This window comes from Neopsephotus bourkii, unplaced genomic scaffold (assembly GCF_033783945.1).
Source record: "Neopsephotus bourkii isolate Nb327-2 ecotype Australia unplaced genomic scaffold, CSIRO-AGI_Nbou_v1 NB_1248, whole genome shotgun sequence".
Classification (NCBI taxonomy): Eukaryota; Metazoa; Chordata; class Aves; order Psittaciformes; family Psittacidae; genus Neopsephotus; species Neopsephotus bourkii.
The window spans coordinates 2458891-2482171 of record NW_026901733.1 but is presented as its reverse complement, the minus strand read 5'-3'; the positions used below and the strand labels follow the sequence as shown (position 1 = coordinate 2482171).

Genomic DNA, 23281 nt, shown 5'->3' with positions numbered 1-23281 from the left:
ATCTACATGTTTAACATAACACTTCTCTTCAACAGCTTTCCAAGTATCCAAAGGAAGTTAAACATGATTTTAAGATCTTCAAAAGCAAAATGTTTGTTACATATGTTACATCTCCATAGGCCAAATATCCAAATCTTTACAGAATAAATGAGGAGACACACACATTTTTAAATTATAACTGCATAATACACAATACTTTGGCTGTGTCACAGAAACAAATATAGCTAAGAGATTCCTCTCTGTCATGCATTGGGATTTCAAATCGTGGAGGGTTTTTTCAATGTTTAATCCAGTTTAAAAGACATCCCACGGTCAAAATTCAGCACAATCTCACTACCTATAAAGAAGAAAACAAATACAAAAATGAGAAAAATACCACTTCCTGAGCCGACACCACCATTTCTGACCAAGTAACACTGATTTTTCTATTCTCCCTATAAAGCTTTTTTGTATATTGATATGGTATCTCCTACAGTTCTACTCAAAAGCAGCAGTCATTTGCAAACAGAGGATGTTTTCTTCTATGGAAATACAGAACATTTTGGTTTGAGTGTTTTCTCCAATTTTTTCATCTGGTCCAAAAAATAGTATGTAATTCCTCTATGCCAAAAGGTGGAGACAGTGTAGTTAAGACTTTCAGTATAAGACTTGCATTGCCCTAGACCTTCAGATAAAATTTAGAAAGAAGTAATCATAAATTAAGATCAAAATGACATGCATATGAATGATGAACTAAAGTTAAGTTCCTTAACTTGATGCTCAATAAAGTTTTGTTGACTTCTCTTTAAGAGAAGGAGTAGGGATGTGTACAGAAGGAGCCAAAGGAAGTATCTTTAAAAGTACTAAATTCCACTTTGGTTTTTATTTTGTATGCTAATCCTGGCATTAGAATTCCCAAAGCACTTCTCAAAGTATTATTGTCTCCTAGCATTCAATACCCAGTCTTCAGTTTTTATAAAGGATGTGACACATGGGAAACAGAGTTTCTTTCTTTTCCAGTAAAAATTCCCCTTTTTCAGACAATTAATTCTTTCAATGAAATCATGGATACAATGAAGCAAAATCATTTTAATGAGTTCCTTAAATAGCCTGCACAAAACTGAATGCGAACAACTCATCTCAGCATACCTTTGGGTCAAGCAAACATCTCATTTTCAAGGGCATAACATCCTTCCTAAATCGAATCATAGGTATGTCTTCTGGCCTTAAAAAGTTACCCCACTTCCTTCAGAGAGACTAATCCAAGAAAATAGTATCCTCAATAATGGAATACAGAAGACAGTATGGTTATTGTTCAAATAGAGCAAAGATCACCTTTATTTTGAGAAGTATTCGATGCTATCTGCTAAAAACATGTATTTATTTTCCCTTGCAGCTCAAGGATGTTGGAACTTCAAGCTTTGCATCGTGAGCCTGTTCTTCAAGTAAAGCCACTCATATTCCTAGGGCACCAGAATACCCACAGGAGACTTCCAAACAGGCTACAGTCTTTCAAAGACTAAAGACTTTGAAATTCCCACATTGATGTATGTGCAATAGTTAAAGTAACTAGACAGAAGCAAAAAGTAAATGCAGGTCAAATCTCTGTTCTGGCACAAGCTGTAATACCCTCTCACATACCCTACAGTACCCTGGAATTCATCAGAGGAAGTACACAGGCACTGTCACTGGCACCTGATTCAAAAATGTTGGAAGTCTTCCTTTTTCCTGCCAGCAAAAGATAAAACTAAGTTGAAAGTGCTGTTACTTGCAAACTGGCTCTTGGAAATTTTACCCAAGAAACCTGGTCCTAGCGGACCCTGACTCCGTTAACCTTTAAAATATAAGGAGTATGAATTTCCTAAACAAAATCCTATTGTCTAATACCAAACAATATTTACTAAATCTCCACCAACCTTTGCTCCAAATTAAAACTAAAAGATAAAAAAAGATGGCTTTGCTGGCACCTTGTTTTAAATTACTTTAGCATATGAAAAGCAACAAGAGGCCTCCATCACCACAGCCGAAGATGTGCTTGTCTACTAACAGCTTAAGCAGGCTTGAGGACGTAGCAGCACCAGCACAGGTGAAAAGGCCAACACAAATAGCCAGTGCTCTGCCAGCTGAGAACCAAGAACACATTTTCTGAATAACTTGAACCAAGATGAAGAAGGGAAGTACAAATCAGAGAAAAAAAAAAAAAAAAAAGGCAAGTTTTACTTGACAGAAAGAGGGGGGAAAAGGCTTCCTTTATATATTGAAACATTCTCCTCAGTTTTTACATTACAACAACAAAAAGATACTGGGTATTTTTCAGATATTTATTACCCAGCTATTCACTGAGGCACAGCTCACTGAATATAGAAAAAGAACCTAACCAACACCATTTTAAATTAAAGGTAGGCTGATAATAGTTTGAATGTATTTTATCCACAATTATGTAGGTATGCCAAAAAGTCATACTAAATAAAATAAACATTTCATTAGAACAAACAAACAAAACAACAAAGACATTCAGTGTGAAGTCAGGACAGCAAAACTGTAGAAAAAGCATTAAGGAGGGAAGATGCCAGAAAGTAGAAAGGGAAATTTAGCATGTTTTAAACACTAGTATTTTCTGACTGATCATTTTAATTGCCTTGCCTTTACCTCTTTAATGACTTTCTACTGAGTTAAATCAGGCCTACATGGTTTAGCTTACTGTATTTATTGCCACCTTTTAAATTACTAAGGCAAAGAATGCACGTAGCAATCTGTATATATGCACGGGCTTCTTAGTGTTGTACACCCTGCTTTCCTCTTGTCAGCTGCTATTCAAGTAGCTCAGCTAAATAGTTCCATCAGGTTTTGGCTGAACAGGTAACATGAAGTTTTGGTTTATTCCTGTGGTAGGTTAACAAAGTTTCCACAGAAGAATACAAGTGCTTCTAAAGAAAAGTTAATAAAAATAAAAGCATTCTGATGACACCTGGTGGCCACTTCACACAAGGAAGTAGTTGCATTTCATCTGAGAAAAAAAAGCAGATCAAACAGAAGTGTTACATGTTCTTTTGGTAAGCATATCTACAGAAATGACAGCTGATACTATTATCAATTAGAGTATATACTCATTAGAATATACATCTTTACATGTTTCTATATATCAAAGTACTTTATTACTGTTATAGACACATAAATATACTCAAAAATTTAAAGACAAAACCTGGTTTTCTGAACAATGAAATAGAAGTGAATACACTGGATGTATTTCAGCTTAATCCTACAAGACATATGAAACTTCCTTTTGTTTCAGTTTTGGTTTTCCAGCTTGGTTGCTTAAATAAGGCAGAGAGTGATAGGGGACAAGCACAGTGGAAGCCGGTGGATGCCTCACACCAGGGTGAACTCAGAAGGGCTTCATGCAATAGATGCTGCCCCAAATCATTGCCACAACATGTTAATCTTCAAGCACACTTCAACCTTCACTTCTTTGTATCACTGGATCTCTAATAAAAAGGAAATTAATATATATCATTAGAAATTTGTATTAAATAGCTGTACACAGATCTCAGCTACAGAGGGGGTAAACCCTTAACACGCAGGGGAAAAGTTACATGTCAAGTCACACATTTTCTCCTTAATTCATGCAAGCAATCACAATAGGGCTGCCATGTCCTGCACAACACACAGATAGATTTTTTCCCCAACAGATGATTATCACTAAGATTTAAGCCATGTATAGTTGTGCAAAGCTTGCTTTATCCATAACAACTGACATTTGCTTTGAGGTGAACAAACCCATGCTTCAGCTGAAGTCACTAAACACCTTTTAAAATCACATATTTCTGAGCTCTGAACAGTTCAGGTTACCACTGAATTTTATTCTAATTTGTATCACTGTCCATATCAACAGATGGAAAAAAATACAAGACAGCAATGGGAAGCATACAGGTGTGACAGTGGCATTGTGAGTCCAAGCACTGGCAATATATGATGATACCAAAACTATCCATGACTTCTGTGGTGTCTGTGGTATCAGCCAAGAGCTACTCTTTTGGCACAACATGGTGCACCTTCCCAACCTCAAGCTATGGATGGGAACCTAAGCCATGTAGCTACAAAAGGTGCCTTCACTCCAGCAGAGAACAGAAGAGAGGCAGCAAGACAACCATGCTCCCGCTTCTACCCATCAAAACACACTCCTACTCATCAGATGGGGAGCAGAGATGACTGAGGGAGGAGGCAGTGCTGTGGTAAAGGGCTCTATACACACGGGAGAGAAGAAATAGGGGATGCCCCAGCAGCATCCAGCTTGGCCTACTGCCTGTACAGTGAAACTACATCTCCCCAGGACAGGTCCTAGCCAGCTATAATTAAAGCGGGGGTGAAAGTGGGGAGAAAGGACAACCCCTTGTTGACACCACCTTCATCTACAAAATCCCCATCTCCCTCTTGTCCAAAGCATTCACAATACTGACACTTTGGGAACAAACAGTATTAAGGTTTCAAATGCCACTGCCTATCAATAGCATTCATTTCTCCCCATGTCTATTGGTTTCAATGCAACAGATTTGCTGCCTATCTAAATCACTCCCTGAAATTCATCTATCTTCCACAACTAGCAATTTGCCGAAGCATGTGCACGGTGTCAACAGGATTCCTTCTAGGCCTCATGTGAGGCAAACATGTTCAAGTGCATTCCCAAACAAGGACTCACCTGACAATTAAAATTTCCATTTCTCCTGCAGTAATGGTGTATGTAGTGCAACATCAGGAACAGTTGCACTGAGAACCACTTTCCTAATACCTACAAAAATTACGAAGGTTCATTCTGATATACCGAAGAGCTGCACTTTACTTACCAGTTTTCCGTTACTGAGGCTATGTAGTGTGCAAAATCCTCATTTTGAAGCACACCGTGTAACAGCTACACAAGACTACAGTGAATTTCCTTCAGTTGTGGGTTTATCACAGACATGACTCTCTGGTTGGCACCCACACTATCAAACAGCTCCCTGAGAATATAAACAATGGAGACCAAGGTGAGGGGAGCCCCCTCTTTCTCCCAAAGCCAGGAGGCCACACAGAGCCACTGAGAAGCTGGCCATCGCTTATGACCCTCCTCCTCTGTAGGCTGGGAAGACACAGACCGGTCAGCTTGGTGGCCCCAGGTGTTGCATCCTACTCCCCAAATCCCTCCCGGGCAGGGAGTGCAGCATGCCACGAGACCCTTTCCAGTCACAGCTCCTGCCATTGCAGGAGGTCAGAGCCGCAACACAGAGCCACGTGGCACTTCCCTGGTGAGGCGACCTCAGGAGCTGGGTCAGAGCTGCAACTTGTGTGTGTGAGCTCTATATTTCCTCGATACATCACGCTGTCTTGGGAACACATTAGGAGAGTGCTATTGCCAAAAATACTACTAATTCCCTGAAAAGCACCGAGTTAAAATCAATCCCACAAACTTTCCTGAGATCAATAGGTTTTAATGAACACAGAAAACATACTCTGTGGCAATCATGGGCAGGTACCCCGAGACCAAGCTAGAGTAAGAAATTACACCTGCTCCAATGCTTTCCTGGGAAAAAAAAAAAAAAAAAAAAATTGACATATTACTAAGTGGGCTATCACCTAGCCCAAACACCCCCAGGATGTGAGGGCCACAAGCTCACCCTTATGGGTGACCTGCATGATGATTTATAACTGCAGAAGGCAGCCAGAACACAAACTCAGATTTTTCCAGCACACAGGGCAGGGTTTCAGCGCTGTGCTCTCAACCCAAATGGCAGACCCAGCTTATTCCTCTGATGGAGCAATGCGGGCAGGAAAGCAGACTGCAAGTCGAACGGGGTGCTTCCTGAAGCAAAGAGTGCTGGAGTAGTCTGGGTTTTCTCTCAAGTGGTAAAAAGAATATTCAGTTCTGTGTTTCAGTCATCAATAGTTATTTTCCTGGTAGTCATCCTGGGAAACTACTTCTAACAAATGCTACAGGATTTCTCTTCCTAGCTGTAATCATTTATGGAAAAGATACAACAGTCTACAATTAAAGCTTATAGTTAACAGAAGCAAAAATGTTTGTGTCCTTTACACCAAAGCATAATATTAAGCGTGCTGTTCCATCCTGTATTTTCCGGAAGACTCAAGCATTACATCCTATTTTTCTGAAGCACCATCATACAGATTTCCACTTTCCAGTAAATTCCATAAATATTTGATAATCAAATGCAACTTCTGTTTTGTCAGCTCTGCAGCCTTCCTCATTTTAAAGCACCAAATTATTTTGCTTTTTAAGTGAAGCAGGAAAGGAATCCACTTCTAACAGTGGCCCTGCAATTCTTTTACAATTTAAAGTATCATTTTGTAGGACATGCATCATTTTTCCAGCATCTATTGTCTGGTATTATTTCTGTAATGGAAGATTTTACTGGTTAAACCCCTGTAACTGCACAAATCACAGCAATATAAATATGCAAAGGTTCATATTACAACCATTACACTTTTCTCGTCAAACTTATTCTATATTACTATGCTGAAATCTAAGCATTCTTAGATGCATGTACAATGGATAAGAAGAAATAAATACCTCTTTAATGCCTATGAATTCCTCATAAAATCCTCCTCCTCGAGTCATAGAATCATTTAGGTTGGAAACCATGTTCAAGATCATCAAGCCCAACTGCTAACCTAGCACTGCCACATCCACCACTAAACCATGTCCCTAAGCACCACATCTTTTAAATACCTCCAGGGGCGGTGACTCAACCACTTCCCTGGGCAGCCTGCTGCAATGCTTTGATCACACTTTCAGTGATTTTTCCTAATACTCAACCTAAACTTCCCCTGGTACAACTTGGGGCTATTCCCTCTTGTTACTGGGAGAAGAGATCAACACTCACCTCTCTCCATTCCACTTTCAGGTAGTTGTAGAGAGCAATAAGGTCCCCCGAGCCTCCTTTTCTCCACACTAAAAAACCCCAGCTCTCTCAGCCATGCCTCATCACACCTGTGCTCCAGACCCTTTACCAGCTTTGCTGCCCATGTCTGGACCCAATTCATCACCTCAATGTCTTTCTTGCAGTGAGTGGCCGAGAACTGAACACAGGATTCGAGATGCAGCCTCACCAGTGCCGAGCACAGGGACACAATCCCTTTTCCAGTCCTCCTGGCCACACTATTTCTGATACAGGCCAAGATGTCTTTGGCCTTCTTGGCTGCCTGGGCACAAGCTGGCTCATGTTCAGCAGCTGTCAATCAGCAGCCCCAGGTCCTTTTCCTCCAAGCAGCTTTCCAGTTGCTCTTCCTGAAGCTTGTAGCATTGCATGGGGCTGTTGTGACCCAGGTGCAGGACCCAGCACCGAGCCTTGTTGAACCTCACACCATTTGCCACAGCCCATTAATTCAGCCTGTCCAGATCCCTCTGCAGAGCCTACATATCAGTAAGCACAACACTCCCACCCAACTTGGTGTCACCTGCAACCTTCTCATCCAGACTACTGATAAAGACACTAAACAGAAGTGGCCCCATTACTGAGCCCTGGGGAACACAGCTCACCAACTGGATTTAACTGCATTCACCACCACTCTTTGGGCCCAGCCATCCAGCCAGATTTTTACCCAGATATCCTAATGCCAACTACCCGTGTTTTAAATTACTTAAATACCTACAAACTGAAGTCACCAGGAATAGGGCATTTGAAAGTCAAGATATTTCTTTAAGTGCTTAAAAAGGATTCAGAAAGTAACATCAGATATCCAGATTTCACTATTTTATCCTCAGAACTTGTTTTTCAGAACTGAACAAAATGATATTAAAAAACACTTATGTAATTAAAATTAGGGTTTTTTTATTTCAAAACCTCAACAATTATGAAAGCTTAGCTGCATTAACAACCCCTTCTCCAGAATGCTTCAAAAGAAAAATTAAGATATATTAGACTATTTTTAATAACTTGTAGATTTTAAAAGTGCCCAATTATAAATGAAAAAGCACTACAGAATAAAGGTAGCAAATGCACAAATTCAATGCTATTAAAAGGCAGACACATGAGATCTCATGTATCTTGTGCCATTTGTAAAAAGGTTGTTTTATTATCAGTGTAACTAATCACAATGAAGCCATCTCTTACAATCAAAGACATCATAATGAATTTTCTTTACAGCTACAGAGAAATGGGATTTGCTGTTCCGTATCAAACTAGAACAGGCTGTATAAATTCTTCTTCATATTTATTGTTAAATGTAATTTTTATCTATAAAATCAGCCATGAAATATTAAAAACTGAAACAACAGAATTTATATCCTTTACTTAATTTAGTTTAAACGGTCTAGTCACTAAAGAGAGGGAAAAAAGGTTACATACGTATTATAGCACACCCTCCCCTCTCCCCTCTAAGCATTTCCATTATAAACCACATAGGTTTTGGAATTTATAACTCAGCTGTAAAACCTCACTTCATTCTTAGAGCTGGTATACTTTTCCTTTTACAAATTTAAATATATATACATCTAAATATAAATATATATAAATATATATATATAAAAAGCTCCAGGAGGAAGGCAAAACAGGATGAAAGACAAAAGCAATCAGACTAAAAACTTCATAGCTTAGCCATTTAAATCAGTAAATAAGGGCCATCTACTGTAATTCAGACCCATCTTCCACCCTGAGGAAATGACAGGAGATGGTCAGCTGGCTCTACTGCAGCCCTTTGCAGATGGGTACCAGGTACTGACCTCCAGCTACTGCTGAATTAGGTCAGGTTCAGGCTGGCACATGGGAGGAAAACCTCCCTATCCTAATGCTGTCTCCTGGAGACATCTCTACAACTGGGAACTAGACGAACTGAAAGAGCATGAGAAACAGCAAGAAGCATTCAAATGAAAATAAAAATAAAATCATCTGTGTCAAACAAAACAAGCACATCTTTAAAACAAGCAATAGACAAAAACAGCATGTAAAAAGGGGTTTCTCCCAGTTAAAAGACCTAAGACTTGAGAATTCAGAAACTGGAGACTGGACAACATATACTGCAATGAAAACTGCAACAGAAAGATAAAGGTAGACAAAAGCCATCAGATGTTCATGGAAGCTAAGAGGATTAAAGGATATAAAACCGGGCTTTTTAATACAGCATGGAAAACAATTCATACGTAAGAATACAGATTCCAAAACAAAGCATGAAATAAGGCAACAAGAGACAAGCAACCTATGACCTTAAGGTGTAGGCTACAAGACAGGCTATTTCCTACTATCAATATCTTACATTCAGCTCTCCTCTAAAGCATAACAAAAAGCAAAAAAGCAAAATACACATTCATTTTCAGATTTCCCATATTATGGTCTGAAAGAAATAGAAAGAAGTAAGGAAGTAAAACCCGCTTTGGTTCTCAAAATGCAGCTGGTGAGTTGGTCAAGCTGGCAGAAGCAACAACCAAGCTACACCAGGAGACTGCCTGCAGTTTCTTAGGGGTACAAGAGAAGCTGGCAAAGACCTGAAGTCCAGAAATGCTCACGGCTGCTCTCCTCATTTAGAGGAATGCACCAAAGCCTCCTCCTCCAAACCTACTGGAACTGCTTGATAACATGATGTCCCATACTTCTGAAAACAGAGCAGAGTTTCAAGCATGCATGTGTCATGCAGGTATTAGTAAATTTTCATGATGATTCAGTAAAATCCACATTCATTCTAAGAGTATTTTTATTTTTTATGTGAAGAAGTGCATAGGCAGATTGTTTCTATTTGAATTCACTATATTCATTAGAATTTATGGTTAAAAAGTATTCATTACAAAAGTATGTGTTGAACAAATCATGAGCAAACATTTACTATTTGTTTTACCTGCCAGCTGTGGTTTAGTAGAAGGACACTGAAAAGGCATTAGAAGCATTTTTAGATTTAAATAAACAAATATTTAAAAGCAAAATATTAATAACATGGCATTTAATAATAAAGCATATTTGGAAAGTACTGGAATGTGGGGGAGTACTACTCTTGAAAATGAGCCTTTAAATTACCCCTATTTGGAATGACTGGCATAACTGTGTTATCTATACGTTTTTACATTGCTTCATAGAGCCAGTTCACTAAATCATTAAAAATATACATGACTGAGCTTCAGATTGACCTGCAGTGACTCCTATATGTATTCTCAAAATTAACATGAGCACTGAATGCTACTAATCTTCAACTTGTAATAACTGATCAAAGAATACTGCCCTGTAATTCACTACAAGCTAAAATCATAGTGCTGAACTGTGCATTTTCAAACAAGTGGTTTATAGTGCTAGATTTAAAATGCAAAGTTTCCATTATATTTAATAATTAAAATGCATGCTGTGTTACGGTTACATTTGGTGACTGGATTAGTAGTACCCCAACTGAGTTAAACAATGCCTTTTTCCTATTAGAGTTCGTATTACCATATTATCTATTTGCTTAAGAAAAGGAAGAAAAAAAGCACAGCAAGGAAGAAGGAATAAAAAAGAAATATGAATATCAAACATACTGAAAGACAGTGAGGACCAAGACAGTGAGAAGACCTGGTATCAGCAAAATCTACACTATCTGAAAGCAGAAAGCTGAAATATGTGTGCATCTAAAATATGAAAACTTTCTTAAGAAAAAGAATATTCTCCCTTTGTCAACAAGAGTTCTTAAAGTAAAGGGTTTAAAGCTCAGTTTGTTTTCCTAAATGCAGTCTCTACAAATTTAGGAAATACAGACATCACTGTTGAAGACGGACTCTCTGAGGCTGTCAACTTCTTAATCAGGGTCTGACTTCACTGGCAACTGTGAAATTATGTAATTATTTATGCTTGGCAATTATGATGGCTTAGACAATTCCAGCACTATGAACATCTTCTTTTATAAAGCAAAATTCCTACTGCAATTTTAGTTTAGGAAATACGCAATTCTCTTTTTCTGTTATAAAAACAAAATTTAAATATAATGTGGAATATTTCTCCTCTCCTAAAACGGACACCACTGAGCTTAGAAACATAACTTACAAGGATGAAAAATAATTAAAAACTAAAACCAAATTGAAACTATGGCTACAACTATATCAACTGAGGTCTTCTTGGCACTGTCAGTTAGATTATGTGTCACCCAAAACACTGTAGTTACAGGTCTTATGACCTTTGAGTACTTATAAAAAATGTATAAATAAAACATTATTTGACCCCAGAAAAAGACACACTCCTACACTCTTGAAAGATTTAAGTATAAACTTCAGAGACTAATTTTGTTTTCATTTTAAGTATATTTTAATTATCTTGGTATCAGCAGCAGAAGACAAGCTTGTGTGCCTGAAAGCCTTCCTCCTTCTACACCTGTATTAGCTAGTGTAACGTATTACCTATGCCTGTACACCACCTTCTCAGAAAACTATCCCGTCGGATTATATACCCTTTGCATTCAAAATACAAAAGTACCCATTCTATATCAAAAAGAAGTTTATTCAACACTGTACCTCAAAATACACTTTACTGATACCAACAACATCTAAAATGACGACGGTGATGTGAATGAAGAAAAAGAGAAGGTATTCCTGCAAGTCAGTCTCCACTGCAAAGCTCAGCATGTTCCTTACCTAAAAAAAAACCAACAGAGCTAGCAAAACATATTTTCAGGTTTTAACCTGCCCTCTCTGAATAACCATCTACTGTACCTAATAACCTTATGCCCAAGAAGGAATCTGGGAGAAGGAGCTCCTTCTGTTTCATTGGAAGTCTGCTTTGGAGCAGCAGAAGGGACACCTTCAACAAGACACCTACATCGACTTTCTCTTCAGTCTCTTCCTCTCCTTCCATCCTCAGGTTGCTATCCATATTGCAAACTCTGAGAGACACAAAGAAAATCAGGCAGGGAACAAAGCTGACATACAGCCCTCTGCAGGTATCATCAGAGGCACACACAGAGAGTCAAAGAAATACTTGTCAAGAATTTTCGAGCTACCTAGATTTAGAGTGGCTCTCAAATTGACAACTCTGTAGCTCTGACAATTAAAAAAAAAAAAAATGTTTTTTCATACATCATATCCGCAAAGTTCCTGGTACCAACAAGTAACAAAACTGTATTACAAAACCTCTGCTCAAAACCCAGCCTCTGGGGTTTGGGTTAAGATTTAGCGAAAAAAAAAAAACACCACAAAATAACAAAAAGAAAAAAAAACCAACAAACAAACAACAAAAAAAGCCACACCACAAGAAGCCAACTATTTGATTTCTTTGTGTTTGTGTGCACAAATTAGTATGAGATGGAGAGCTTGTGTCAGGCTGTGATTTTGATAATTTTGACACAAATTGAAAAAATTCTGTTAAACTAAATGGAGGTACTCCGTTTTATGGTCAGGTAAATGACATCAAATTCTTGTCCCACGTTTTCTTTCCTTCCTGATTAAATTACATTAACGTACACTCAAAATAAAGCAACTACTGCTAGTCCTAGTAATTCTTTTCAGCACAGTAACTTAACGAAATATCACATGCACATACACATGAAGCTGTCAGGGCTCTTTCATATGTTTGCCATCTATGTGAGGCCTTGAAACAACAAGGCTTACACTGTAGTGTGTGGGCACCAACATATCTTCCTAAATGCAGGGCAGAAGTGGACATACTTCCTGTAAGGACCTATAGGCCACTGCTTTTTTACTAAAATACTTTTTATTAACCTGATAGAAGATACTAAAAACCACACTATTCTTATGTGGAAAGCACCAGGAAAAGGCCCACAAACTACTGCATCTTTTCATTGTTAAAAGGTTTGACATAGTATTTATTGCCATATTACCCCTAATTAGTAGTTTAAGCTTGATAAGAAGTACAGTTCATTTAAGGTAAACAGGAATTATCTTTCCATTGTATAGGTAAAACTTGCAAATAGGACAGCTCACAAATTCTAAGATGAGAGTAACTAGGAAACTATTCATTAAGGCTCGGGGTATAAATTCAAAACACGAAGCATAACATGCTTAAAGAAGAAGGTTTTATTTTTAAAAGCATTCATTAGGCTCTCATCTCCAAGCCTCAGACTTGTAAATAATTTAAAATGAAAATGCGAACAACAGGGAGAAGAAAAAACAAACGCAATTCAAATCAGTCCATTGTTGTACCAATAAAACTCAAAACAATAGAAGTTGGCAGATTTCGAAGACAACATCCAGAAAACATTTTTATGTACTGTGTCTTTGAACTCAGATATTATTCTAACACTGGATCCAATCCAAAAAAAATTAGCTCTGACTTACAACAATCAGGCTGTGCCCACTAAAGGATGCACATGCTAAACTAGTAATTTTTTTTATTCATAGCACTTTATTCTGGACCTGCCAAAACAAACAAACAAGCTGCAGCTTATCGATGCTTTTAGATTCTTTATTCTTCTGTTTTGACTTTTTAGAAATGCATATCTTATTACCAATTTAGATGACATAAGGCAAGAACCTCCTTCCCTTTAAAGAGTAAGATAAATCTAGGTTTGCCTCACATAGGGAGCATGAAAAGAAGCAGCATTTATTTCACTACCACTGCAAATGGGAAGTGAAGAAAACAGTAAAAAAAACAAAAAGAAAAAAACCACACAAGGATCACTGCTGCTCTTGATGTACATCCAGTGTCCCAAATCCAGTGCCAATACACCCCTGCAGAAGGTACATTACACAGGAAGGAACTAAGAGAGCACAACATTTTGTCATTACTGAATTGCTGGAGTTTGATATCCTTCGTATTTGAAACAATCCAACTTTAATGTATGATTTCACTTAAACAACCAATGGAACACAAGCATACAACATGCATTTCTTTTTCCTTGTTAACAAATTGCATGGGATTGCCAAATGCGAAAGTGCTGTATTTCTACGCCATGGTTCTTGGAGAGAAAGATGGGCACATATGCTGTGTATCACATAAAAGTCAATATACTTGGAGCAGGTCCAGAGAAGGGCAGTGAAGCTACTGAAGAGTCTGGAGCACAAGCGTGATGAGGAATGGCTGAGGGAACTGGGATTGTTTAGTGTGGAGAAACAAAGGCTTGGGGGAACCCTATCGCTCTCTGCAACTACCTGAAAGGAGGATGGAGCAAGGAGGTGGCTGATCTATTCTCACAGGTAATGAGTGACAGGACAAGAAGTATCAGCTCAAGCTGCACCAGGGGAGGTTTAGACTGGCTATTAGGAAAAAAGGTGATCAGGCACTGGAACACGCTTCGCAGGGCAGCAGTGGAATCACCGTCCACGAAGTGTTTAAAAAAACATGTGCATGAGGCCTTTGGTGACATGATTTAGTAGTGGACTTGGCAGTGCTGGGGTAAAGGTTGGACTTGATGATCTCAAAGGTCTTTTCCAACCTAGTTGATTCTGTATGATTCTGTGTGATCCTCAGAAGTCTTAAGCTTATGTCCTGCACCCCACACACCAGGAAATCTGACACTTTTCAGCAAGGTGGAATTTCCTGTGCAGGTGAACCTTTCCTCACCCTGCAGAAGGTGATCAGGAAACCCAGCACTTCCAGCGAGCTCTCTGCACACAGCAGGCGTTTGACTCTTCCGCAGCACACACACGGTTAGAGCCAGCACAGTGCTTCCCAGATTCAACAAACCCCTCAGGCAGTACAGAAGTAAGCCTGATCCTTCCTCACATGAACCAAAGCACCTAATTGACCCCTGTTCATGCTTTTCCCTCAAGCATAGAAGTGGATGACGCCAATATGCTACGTACCACAAGTAACAGGTAAAGTAAGCAAGCCTCCTCCTGCTAAGGTGTGTCTTAAAATCAGCTTAGGTGGACTACCTCATGTATCTATAGCAAACATGTCCTACTAACTTAACAAATGCAAACAAACCCAATCACTAATGCACCGAATGGAAATGGATGCAGGCCACGGACTCTTCCAGAGCAAACCCAAGCTTAAAAACCTGCCCTAAGAGAGAACTCCCATGTACAGAAGTATAAAGCCATAGCAGAGCTCTTCCAGCCATCCAAATGGCACCAGAACAGTTGGTTTCTCACATGGCTTGAATTAGAATTCTTGTGCACCCATTTCAAACTTCTTGCTGGAATGTTTCCTACAGAAATATTTGTATACCACATAACTATATGCATTCCATGATAAAAATACCATAAAAACCAATGATTTCTATATAAAATTATGACTTAATATTACTGTTTGGTTGAGTTTCATTGTAGCTCATAATTGCAGTGAATTTAGCATTTATTTTTAAAATCTTTGTACCTATATCTTGAGGAATACTTTTGAAATACCAAAGATAAGGCTACAGATAGCAAGAAACTTTCTTTTTAACAAAGAAATACCACATAGGAAAGCATCTATATACATCTATAGATTTTGTTTTTGCAAAAGAGTAACCTATACAGATGTGTTCATCCAGGTCTACATACCAAAATATTGCACACCCTAACTACTCTGCGTGCCTGCTCCTTGGCCACTACATATGTCACACACCTATAACAGCTTGTATTTTTAGACTCATAAGGGCAGAGGCAATTAAAATTTATGCTTGTGCCACTAAGGACCAAAGAAAACTAAGAATATTCACAGCTTCCCAGCCAAGTTAAATATAACCCATACTGTTACAGACAGTAGTTCAGTAGTAGGCCAGACTACTCAGAAAACACAACAGCCTGCCATAGAACAAGAAAACAAAACAGAACAAAGCAAAGAATCAGCAATCAACAACTCTGCTAATGCAGGACTGGAAAGCAGTCAAGAGCCACACAAACAAGCACTTTACTTTTAGAACATCATTACTGACTGTTTCTAAATGGCACTTAGGTTATTTCTCTGTAAAGAAATGTGTGAATTGGCTAGCACTTACAGTAATTTTCCTTTTCTTATTGAGACAAGAAAGTAACTAGACTTCATCCTGCTCTAAAGATTGCTGCAGTGTTTTATGTCTGGGCCAGAATCTTCTTTCACCTTCACATGCTGAAGAACTGAAATAAGTAACATTAGAAAACTTCCACCTGTATTTAACATAAACACCTAGAATGGGCTATAGATTCTTCTGTAACTACAGCCCCTTTGCTAACAGATGGCAGAAACAGGAGCACAAGAATTCACAGTTGCAGAGCAAGAAGGCGGGTACAGCTCCCCTGCTGTAAACACACAACTTCTTTCTGTGAAGAAAGACACCTTTGCAATTTCTGCAGGTGATAAATTAGAGATGACAAGAATGTTTTTACATTTTTTGCTTCTTCGCTGGTTTTACACATACACTTCACTGGTTTATATACACAGTGGCTTTATACATGCTCAAATTAACCCTTTGAACTTATGTCTTAGCACAGGCTGAAATCACAAAAGTGAAAAAAAAAAAACTATCAGCTTAGAAAAAAATGTATCTATATTTCATTTAAACCTTCATACAATTTCATGCAATGCCATAAGAATGTCCACTGCAAAGGAAGACAGACCAAAGACTAAACTACTCTGATGTTACCAGGCTGATCTCATGTGAACTTTAGACACCCTGGGCCAAGCAACATTTAAGCAGTTGTCAGTGCCACCTCCTGTGCAGCCCCACTCCTAATTAATTCTCTCCTCAACATCCCTGGATAATTCTATGCCTCTTACTAGGACTAAGTATCTCCAGTGTGGCACACTGCTCATTTCCTGTATGCATTTGTGTCAGTCAAAAAACTGCCATCATTCATTCTGCTCATTCCACTCAAGTTGCTTCCTGGAGGGAGCACCACTTTCATGTCTGTGCAGCCACTAGCCAGGCACTATAGGCAGCGGCACCTTAGGCAGAGGTGGCCACAGCTAGCAAGGCTAACACAGACTAATACCTTCATGGGATAGAGTAACTGGCCAGCTGCTGACTATTAAAAAACTTATTACAGAATAGCTTGTTGACTATCAAAAACTGAAGCAGGGGAGATTTAGGTCAGATAAAAGGAAGAAGTTCTTTACTGAGAGGGTGATGAGGCACTGGAACAGGTTGCCCAAGGAAGTTGTGGATGCTCCAGCCCTGGCAGTGTTCAAGGCCATGTTGGACAGGGCCTTGAGCAACCTGGTTTAGTGGAAGGCGTCCCTGTCCATCCAGGGGGGCTAGAAGTATATGATATTTAAGGTCCCTTCCAACCTGAACCATTCTATGATTCCATGAAAAGAGTAACCTATATTTCAGAATATGCAACCTAAAAAGTGAGCCTAGTCATTCTAACATGCCTTATAATACTGCAGCATTATTTCAAATGAATCACTAGATCAGGCATATCTTAAACCAGTATTTTTACTTCAGTGCTGGGGTAATCCCTCTATTGCAGCCTTTTTGTTTCTCCAAGAAAGAGAATATCTAAATTCCTAACCCTCTTAGGAAATTCAACTGTAGGAGCCACTCAACAATTGCAGTTCGACCACACTTCATATGGCAATCCATCTGTACATTTTAGCTTATGCACAAAACCACAAGTCTGTATACATTCAAAGATTAAAAACAAAACAATGCAATTAGGCAAAGCAAAGCCATGTTCTTCTTAATGTTGTGCACACTAACACAAAAATACTGTGCTCTATTATGAAAGGTTGGTTTTAACAGAGTATTGAAACTGACAACTGCTTCATACATATGCTTTCTCCAAGCAATCTTTTTCTACAGAAGGAGACAACACAGCCTAAGTTTTAAAAAAGTTTCTAACAAAGAAAATTTTCATGCAAATAAATCAGAAATTTTTGATGCTGTTACAGTACAATAGTTCCTAAAGAAGAATGATAGTAAAGTATTTATTCAGGTCGTTTGAATTACATTTCCCAAAATGCTAATGAAACTGACTTGTTCAAACATACTGAAAAAGTCACAGTCCATCATCACACTGTCATATCAGTGCATTTGACTTTTTTAAAAAATGTATGGATTATACAATCACTGCCAGGCTCCATATATTATATATAAAAGCTACAATCTGATTATGTGTCCATGCTGAAATAATTTATGAAATAAGAGTGGAATGACTGTAATGTTACTTCTGTGATGAATGTAACTTGCTGTGAACAGTCTAGGAGATTGCAAGAGAGACCAAGCTGAAGCCTGTAATTGTCTTCAACTTTCATGACAAGATGTGACCTGGGAAAAATATAGATCCCAACATCCAAAGCTCCAGATTCATGCAAACATCTTGATTACTCATGTTCTGATACAGGAATGGAAAAGGAGAATTTATAGTCTCCACAGGCCACACCTTTAGATTATTAAGGTAAGAATCACAGCAAATTATATCCAATGATTAAATTATATGTTATTCTATTATTGTTTTGCATCATCAGCAAATCACTCCTGCCACTCTAACCCTTGCACTTTTGGATTCATCTTATTTACTACTCCCTAGGTGTTGCCATCATGCTTAGTATGATATAGATGAATGTGAATACGTGGCAAACCCGCGGTCTTGTGAGACTGCATCAGGACAACTACACAAAGAAGAAAAGAGGGTACAGGAAAACAAAAATTAAAACTATACTTGTGTGAATTTTGAGACTGCCAATAGCTACAGCATACAGATCACAAACTAAATGTGTTTCCCTTTTCTTTCTCCTTAACCAACACTACATTAAGAACAACATTGTGGTTCATGCGTCACCCACATTACTTGAAGGGGTAACGGGAAACTTGTTGTAACAAAGTCAAATTAAACAAGATGATAACCTGTCCCTCAAAAGTGCTACAAACTTTTTCCATTCAGGATGCATACCTCTTTAGAAACTGCTATGCTAATTATGGGAATTCATTTTCCTGACTGCAATCTCAGGGTGCCCAGAGAGGTACTGAAGTCTCACCCCTCCGGAGCCATTCCAAACCCACCTGTGCATGTTTCTATGTAACCTGCTCTAGATGGCCCTGCCTTCGTGGGAAGGTTTGACTAGATGGTCTCCAGAGGTCCCTTCCAAACCAAATGATTCTGTGAATCTGAGGTCTCCTGAAAGCCCACCGATTGCCTAGAACCAACAAAAACCTCTCTGAAAAACGTAAGACCGTGGAAGTGCAGAACGTGATTGTGACTCAGAGACTACTGTCTGATTATTAGAAGAGTAAAGGGAAAACTGTTACAACTGTTTCTTCACCTCTTCCAGCAACTGCTTGCAAAGCTTCTGCAGTCACCGCACAACTCGAACCCTCCCGCTCTTACGCTACAGCGACTTTCGTGAAAGCAGGAGCAACTAAATAAACGTGGGTCGCGAGCAGCAAAACCATTCAACATAGAGCCGGACCATGCCGGAAGCCACATCCTCCTGGCTGCGCAGGGCCGCACCAAGCCCCAGCACTGCCAAGGTACGGCCGAGCAAACCAGCCATACCGTACACCTGAGCCAGCCCCGGCCCCCGCCACCGCCCCGCTGCTCCTGCGCAGACGCCGCGGTGACGGCTGTCACGCACACGCCCAACAGTCGCCACGCAGCGATGAAGCGGCGCTGCGCCGTGGAGCGCCAGCTGGCAAAGCCAACGGCCCCCCCTGTGCCCTCCTATTCCCCTCGCTCCCAGTGAGAAAGATGAGGGCAGCGGCCGCCGCAGTCCCGCCGCAGCCAGCCCCGCCCGGCCTCACGGCCCGCGCATGCGCGGCGGCCCCTTTACTGGCGGCCAGCCTAAGTGGCACCGAAGGGGCACCGCACCCGGCGCCTGCGCCCCCGCCAGTCCCCTACAACTAGGGTCACTCGCAGGGACCGGCTTCCCCATTTCCACTGCCTGCCCCGCTGTTCCCCTCTCCTCCCCGCCGGCCGCCTGAGGCAGAGCGGAAGAGAAGAACCTTGGCCCGGGCTGGCTGAAGCAGCCAATGGGCGCGCTGGGCGCTGTTCCCGCCCTTGGCGCCCTGTCCAATCATCGTGCAGCGGAGGAGGAACAAGGGCCAGGATTGGCTCGGCGGAGCGCCGCTGGCCTCCCGCCCACCACCGCAAAAAAAACGACGGTAGCAGAGAGGCCCAAAAAGCCGTAGGGGAGACGCCGGCCCTGCAGGGGATCAGCTGCGGCCCCGCGGCACCCAAAGCCTCCCCCGCAGGGGTCCGGATCTGCAGCGGGCCCCGCCCCGCGGAGCGGGGGGGCGAGACGCCCTCGTCTCGTCCGGCAACACTTACCGCGCGGGGGGAGCCGTCCGCCTCCGCTTGTGATGAGCTTGGTCACAAGTGGCGCGCCGTAGATTTCGCCGGTTTGCGTCACGCCCGGGGCGAGGCGCGCGGCGCGGAACGGGAGTCGTAACGTAACGTAACGTGACGTGGCGCGGCGCCGAGGCGGGAGCCAGTGGGGTGCTGCTCGAGCGGTGTACTTCGCGTGCTGCCTCGGGCGCGAGGGGCTGTGCCCAACGGCCGCTGCGCGGGGTGGGCGGGGGCGCGCGAGTGGCCGCCATCTTCCCTTACCCGGGCAGGAAGGAGGGAGCCCCGGGGGTGTTGCTCGGGATTGGCGCTGACCCTCGTGGCTGAGGGTGGACATAGCGGTGGGGCCATGGCTCCGGGCCCCGTGCGGGTGAAGGCTGGCGCGAAGTGCCCAAAACCGCACCTTCGTTTGTGGTTGGCAAAGACGTATGTGCGTCCGGTCTCTGCCACGGCAGGTCCTGCTGCTGCTCCGCGCAGTCATAAACTTGTGCCGTACAGGGGCGTCCATGAAATAAACTTGTGTTTTACAGTCTCACGCCACGTGGGCAGCGCAGTGAGAACTGGTTCTAAGCCGTGGGATGAGTGCTTTGAAGAAGAGGAGAGAATAGATGAGAGGGTGCACAGGAATCATTCACTGAGATACAAACTCTCCGAGCTGTGCTTGGTATTTTTAGCAGGATGAAGCTCAAAAGAGAAACAGCCGAACAAGGTGGGGGGAGGTGATTTGTAAACCATGTTGTGTTTTACAAGCTCATGAAGAAACTAATGAAACCCTTCATGGTCTTTCGCCGTTTTTCAAGCCGAGTCACATGACGAGTGCTGAAAAGAAGTCCGGTCTAAAGAGTTTTTTGACATCTATGGTGAGATGCTGTTGGTTTTTCACAGTTTCTTACGATTTTTAAAATGTAGGTCTACCATTTATCATGTTTTTACCCCAGCTGGCAACTAAATACCACACAGCCACTTGCTCACTTCCACCCCAGGGTGTGACAGGGAGGAGAACTGGTGAAAAAATTAAAACCCATGGGTTAAAATATGAACAGCTTAATGATTAAAGTACAATATAATAATGGAAAGGAGACTTGACAGAGAGATACAAAACTAAAAGAGGAAAGGGCAAAAAACAATAAACACAAGTGATGCACAATACAGTTGGTCACCACCTGCTGAACAGTCCCCAGCACAACCAAGCAGCAATCTGGGCCTTCCCCTGGACTCCCCCCAGTCTATACACTGGGCATGATGCGCTGTGGTATGGAATACCCCTTTGGCTAGTTCAGGTCAGGTGTACTGTCTGCTTTCTCCCAGCTTCTTGTGCCCCTCCTCACTAGCAGAGCATGGGACCAAAAAGTCCTTGATCAGGGTAAACATTACTTAGCAACAACTAAAAACATTGGTGTGTTACCAGCATTGTTCTCAGACTAAATCCACTGTCATACAGTGTATACAGCACAGCACCAGGCTTACTAATTGGGCCTAACAGCTTCCAGTTTTATGTAGCCAGGTAGGCATTGGCTACTGTTAGCCTTACGACACAACACTGCCAATCCTGGAGCAGGTTGTCAAGGCTGTGAGTATGGCTTGAGGATTAAGCAGTCGCTACAGCCTAAGCTGTTCATCAAATGACAATGGAGAACCCAAATGAACAAGCAGAGTCTGGTAAAGATTGAAGTAAATAATGTTTAAAACACATGAGTATCAGTACATAAAGTATCACACAGAACATAGGTAAGAGAATAACTCCTTGTTGCTCCAGTATCTAAAGCTTATTTTACATATTTTAATTGTCCTCTCTGTAATAACAATTTACAGGGAGGAAGTCTCCTTAATTTGTAGGATACCTTTAGTTATATATACGTTTATAAGTCCATTTAAGAACTTTAGTAGCTTATCAAGAGACTTACGGAAAACAATGGCAGTTTTAAGAATGACTAGTTAAGAAGAATCTAATTGTTCTTCATATTTTTCAGCATTCGAAAATTGGTAGAACAACTTTTTAATGTCCCTCAGGCTCGGTTACTCCGTGGATTACAAACTACTTTCAGATGCCTCAGAATTTTTGTAGGTCTGGACCTTGGGTAACACATGTATTTAAATATTTGTAGTATCCAGGTCAGCACGCCTGGTCCATCACTTATTTCATCTGCTTACTGAGAGGAGGCATACTGAGGGAGAAGGCACGATCACTGAGCCACGGTTCTGTAATCGTTCTTCTGGAATGTTTCTAACAGAAAATGAAGAGAGGCAACATTTTTTAGGAATAGCCTGAAGAGGGAGCCATTGGTATAGTAGAAGAAACAAGGAAGACTCGCTATTAATAAAAGAAAAATCTAAAATGTTTTTTATTTTTAAGCTTTATATAATGTTCACAGATTTACCTGTATTTAATGTTCTGGTTTCTGTATGTACATAATTTTAAAGTCATGATAAAAATGTGAATGCTTGGCGTTTGTTCTGAAACATTTATACTAATTAAAATATATTAAAATGCAAACTGAATAAGTCAATTATTAGTAAAGCATTAATTAGTTAATGAAGTAGTTTATAAATTGATTGTAAACATAGAATGTATTTATTTTCTAACAGAATGACATTAGGGATGATTCTGCAGGTGCTGTGTTTCTTCCACACTAAAATACTGATTTCATTAGAAATGTTTCTCACTTAAAGAACAGTACCAGCTGTTTGCTTGGCTGTGTAACTTAAAGCTCTGTCTGTTTGATATCACAGTAGTCAGTATCACTAGAGTAACAATTAATGGTCATATGAAGCACTTGTATTTTTTTTTTTTCTCTTCAAAAGACTGATGAGGTGCCGCTCAACATAAAAAAAAAGGAAAAGACAGGATGAGTGGTGGATGCGCTGTCTTGGTATAAAAGGGAAAGAGTAATTCTCAATACCCCTGTGGATAGGAGTGGATTCCCCAGTGCTGTTTTTCATGGCCAGGAGAACCTGAAATTGAAGTCTTTCTCTCTTCTAGGACTGAAGGAGGCATAAAGATGGTCTGCATAATTCACTGGTCCTGCTCCTTCACATGTATGGTTTTAACTTGGTAGCAAGAGGCTGTTTCAGAGCAGACCCTCATTTCAGTGCACTGCCCTGGTAGTACCTGTGCTTATAAAATTATGCTTACTGGCTGTATTTTACTTGGCATTCCCCAAAGCAACAGAAAAAAATACATATAGCATAAGACCACCTTCAGTTGCATTTCTTAGTGTTGTAGAA

At 40.7% G+C, this 23281-nt stretch overlaps 1 protein-coding gene across 1 annotated transcript in view; it reads right to left on the bottom strand.

Annotated features, from left to right (window-relative positions):
- ZNF407 (zinc finger protein 407) overlaps nt 1–20179 on the bottom strand; it is a 335801-nt gene extending 315622 nt beyond the window's left edge. The window contains exon 1 of the mRNA XM_061364680.1: nt 20042–20179. The gene's annotated coding sequence lies outside the window, so the exon portion shown is untranslated. The remainder of the gene's footprint in view (nt 1–20041) is intronic.
- Nucleotides 20180–23281: the final 3102 nt, after the last annotated feature.